Source organism: Piliocolobus tephrosceles, chromosome 13 (genome assembly GCF_002776525.5).
Source record: "Piliocolobus tephrosceles isolate RC106 chromosome 13, ASM277652v3, whole genome shotgun sequence".
Classification (NCBI taxonomy): domain Eukaryota; kingdom Metazoa; phylum Chordata; class Mammalia; order Primates; family Cercopithecidae; genus Piliocolobus; species Piliocolobus tephrosceles.
The window spans coordinates 23,025,849-23,030,512 of NC_045446.1; the positions used below are offsets into that span (position 1 = coordinate 23,025,849).

General features: G+C 37.0%; 1 pseudogene; it reads left to right on the top strand.

Annotated features, from left to right (window-relative positions):
- The first annotated feature begins 1,930 nt into the window (after positions 1-1,930).
- On the top strand, positions 1,931-4,290 carry LOC111521889 (annotated as a pseudogene).
- The last annotated feature ends 374 nt before the right edge of the window (positions 4,291-4,664 follow it).

Consider the following 4,664-nt stretch of genomic DNA (forward strand, 5'->3'; position numbering starts at 1 on the left):
ATGCGAAGGGGTGGGAAAAGACATATTGAATGTCTATTCAATATGTTACCTTTTGGTAACATATTGTTACATATTGCTAACATTTTGGTTACCTATTAGTAAGCTATTGGTAACATTTTGGTTACCTTTTGGTGATCAAAAGGGACCATGGGTGGTTATACCTATATCCAACAGAATGGATTTTAAGTCAAAATTTGTCACAGATGGCAAAGAACATTAAACATTGATAAAAGGTTAATCTATCAGGAAGATAGAATAAGTATATGTGCACTCCCTTACAGATCTCCTAGATATGTAAAGCAAACATTTACAGATCTGAATGGAGAAATGGACAGCAATACAGTAATAGTAAAAGACTCAATCCCTCACTTTCAATGATGGAAAGAACATCTAGACAGAAGATAAATAAGGAAACAGAGGACTTGAATAATGCTATAGATCAAAGTGATCTGACAGACATACACAAAACATTCTAACCAACAGCAGCAAAAATACATTCTAATGAAGTGCACCTTTTCTCAAGGATAGATCACATGTTAGGTCACAAAACCAGGGTTAAAAATTTAAGATGACTGAAATCATACCAAACATATTTTCTTACCACAATGGAATAAAATTAGAAAGAATAAATACCATAAGAAAAACTGGAAAATTCAAGCATAAGTGGAAATTAAACAACAATGTTGAACAACCATTCAAGTGGCAAAAAAACCCCACATTTAAAAAAAATAAAAATTACTTTCAAACAAATGAAAATAAAAACATGGCATAACAAAAATTATGTGCTGCATTAAAAGGAGTAATAAAAGGGAAGATTATAACAATACTTATGTTTAAAACATCTCAAATAGGCAACCTAAATTTCCATCTCATGGAAACAGAAAAAGAAGAACAAAGTTAACAGAAAGAAGTAAATAACAAAAATTAGAACAGAAATAAATAAAATAGAAAATAGAAAAGTAATACAAAAAGATCAATGAAACCAAAAGTTGAGTTTTGAAAAGATAAACAAAATGGACAAACCCTTAGCTAGACTAAGAAAAAATGGTAGAAGACACAAATAAATAATATCTAAAATGAAAGAAGAGACATTATGACTCTATGTCATATAAATAAAAAGGATTACAAGACAGTACCATGAACAATTATATGTCAAAAAACTGAATACTCTGGAAAAAATGTATAATTTTCTAGAAACTTGTAAGCCTAAATCATGCAGAAATATAATGTGAACAGACCTATAACAAGTACTGATATAGGAGTTAAGAAGAAATTACTTAGGCACATAGTGAAGGTATAGAGGTTTCTCAAAAACTAAAAAATATGGCTATCATATGATCTAGCAATACAACTGTTAGTATTTTATTCAAAATAATATCAAGATCTCAAAGAGATTTTAGCACTCGTATGTTAACTGTAGCACTATTCACAATAGCGAAGAGGTGGAAATACTCTAAATGGCCTTTCAAAGATGAATATAGTACATACATCCAATAAAATAGTATTTAGCCTTAAAAAAGAAGGAAATTCTGTAAGGCATAACACCGTAGATGAACCTTGAGGACATTATGCTCAAAGAAGCACACCAGTCACAGAAAGAGAAACACTACATTATTCCACTTATATGAAATCTCTAAGTAGTCAAATTCATAGAATCAAAGAGTGAAATGGTGGTTACCATGGGCTAGGGGAGCAGAAAAGGAGGAGTTGCTTATCAGCAGGAATAAAGGTTTGGTAAAACAAGATGAATAAGCTTCAGAGATCTGCTGTACAACACTGCATCTATAGTTAACAATAAGGTATCATACAATTAAAAATTTAGGGGGAAGGTGAGTGTGTGTCCTTATCCTAGCAATTGGAGCGTGGGCCTGTGAGCCAGTTGGAGTTGCGGTGGCGGGAACGATTGGGCCGAGCAGAGGATGACGTGTTGCTTTTCGTGGAGGTAACATCTAAAGGAACTGGTTTAAATCCTAATGCCAAAGTATGGCAAGAAGTTGCTCCTGGAAATACTGATGCCACCCCAGTAACTCATGGAACTGAAAGCTCTTGGCATGAAACAGCAGCTACATCAGGTGCTCATCCTGAGGGTAACGCAGAGCTCTCAGAAGATACATGTAAAGAATATGAAGTAATGTATTCTTCATCTTGTGAAACCACAAGAAATACTACAGGCATTGAAGAATCAACTGATGGGATGATTTTAGGACCAGAAGATCTGAATTACCAAATATATGATGTTTCCGGAGAAAGCAATTCAGCAATTTCTACAGAAGACCTAAAAGAATTCTGAAGAAACAATTAGAATTCTGTTTTTCATGAGAAAATTTGTCAAAGGATCTTTACTTGATATCTCAAATGTATAGTGATCAGTTCATCCCAATTTGGACAGTTGCCAACATGGAAGAAATAAAAAAGTTGACTACAGACCCTGATCTAATTCTTGAAGTGTTAAATCTTCTCCCACGGTGCAAGTTGATGAGAAGGATGAGAAAGTGAGACCAAGTCATAAGCGTTGTATTGTAATTCTTAGAGAGATTCCTGAAACAACACCAATAGAGGAAGTGAAAGCTTTGTTCAAAAGTGAAAACTGCCCCAAAGTGATAAGCTGTGAATTTGCACACAATAGCAACTGGTATATCACTTTCCAGTCAGACACAGATGCACAACAGGCTTTTAAATACTTAAGAGAAGAAGTTAAAACATTTCAGGGCAAGCCAATTATGGCAAGGATAAAAGCCATCAATACATTTTTTGCTAAGAATGGTTATCGATTAATGGATTCTAGTATCTATAGTCAGCCCATTCAAACTCAAGCACAGTATGCCTCCCCAGTCTTTATGCAGCCTGTATATAATCCTCACCAACAGTACTCGGTCTATAGTATTGTGCCTCAGTCTTGGTCTCCAAATCCTACACCTTACTTTGAAACACCACTGGCTCCCTTTCCCAATGGTAGTTTTGTGAATGGCTTTAATTCGCCAGGATCTTAAACAAATGCTGCTGCTATAAATATGGGTCGACCATTCCAAAAAAATTGTGTGAGGCCTCATTTTAGGTCATCCAGTGGTTCAGAACACTCAACAGAGGGCTCTGTATCCTTGGGGGATGGACAGCTGAACAGATCTAGTTCAAGAAACCTTCCAACTGAACTGCATAACCCTAAAGTAACTGGGCATCAGGAGCAAACTTACCTTCAAAAGGAGACTTCCACTTTGCAGATGGAACAGAACGGGGACTATGGTAGGGGCAGGAGAACTCTCTTCAGAGGTCGAAGATGGCGAGAAGATGACAGGATCTCAAGACCTCATCCTTCAACAGCTGAATCAAAGGCTCCAACACCAAAGTTTGACTTGTTAGCCTCAAATTTTCCACCTTTACCTGGAAGTTCATCAAGAATGCCAGGTGAACTCATTTTGGAGAATAGGATGTCTGATGTTGTTAAAGGTGTCTACAAAGTAAAGGATAATGAAGAGTTGAGAGTTAGTTGCCCAGTGCCTGCAGATGAGCAGACAGAATGCACTTCTGCCCAACAACTCACTATGAGTTCCAGTTCTCCATGTGCTGCTGAGCTTACTGCATTAAGCACAACTCAGCAAGAAAAGGATCTAATAGAGGATTCCTCTGTTCAGAAGGATGGTCTCAACCAGACAACTATGCCAGTTTCTCCTCCAGATACTACAAAGCCATCGAGGGCAAGTACTGCTTCACCATGTAATAATAACATAAATGCAGCTATAGCTGTGGCTCTACAGGAACCCCGAAAGTTAAGTTATGCTGAAGTGTGCCAGAAGCCCCCTAAAGAGCCATCTTCAGTTCTTGTGCAGCCACTACGGGAACTTCGCTCTAATGTGATGTCTCCCTCCAAAAATGAAGACAGTGGAGCTCCTGAGACCTCTGTTGAGACATCACATGAGAAGCCAGAAGCAAGGGCTAGTAAGGATTATTCTGGCTTTCGAGGCAATACAATCCCCAGGGGAGCAGCTGGAAAAATCAGGGAACAGAGACGCCAGTTTAGCCATAGGGCTATACTTCAGGGAGTGACTCGACGTAACGGCAAAGAGCAATATGTGCCACCCAGATCACCAAAGTAAAAAACAACAAAACTATTCAAAAACTTCTCTCTCTTCCCATTAAACTTGAGCTGTGGCTATATTGAACTGTTTTGGAGGGGAGGGGGTAGCCAGGAAGGAAACAGGAGAAAGTACATCCTTAAATCATTATGGATTTTGGAGTTGTGAGTGATAGGATCCCAAAATTCATCTCTAATGTGATTTTTAAATGCTGGAGGATTCCAATCAATATATATATATACACACACATATACATATATACAAAATATAATTTTTCTATTTTTGTTTTTGTTTTTAATTTGCAGAGATTTGCTGCCAGGAATCAATTTTGAGGGTTCAGATTTAGTTTGGAGGAAAAAAAAAAAATTATACATCCTTCAGTATAGGAGATGAGGGAATGAGAGAAAATATTTTTTGAAGAAGCATTTCTGTAAAATTAGAAATTACTTTTTTAAATCTATTTAAAGTTTTGCTTGAAGAATGCCATTTCTGACTATATGGCCTTGTATTGCAAAGCAGATCAGTGGCTGGGATGCCTGTTGTGGGTGTGAGTGTGTACAAGAGCGATTGAAGCCAAATCTGTTGTCATGTTAG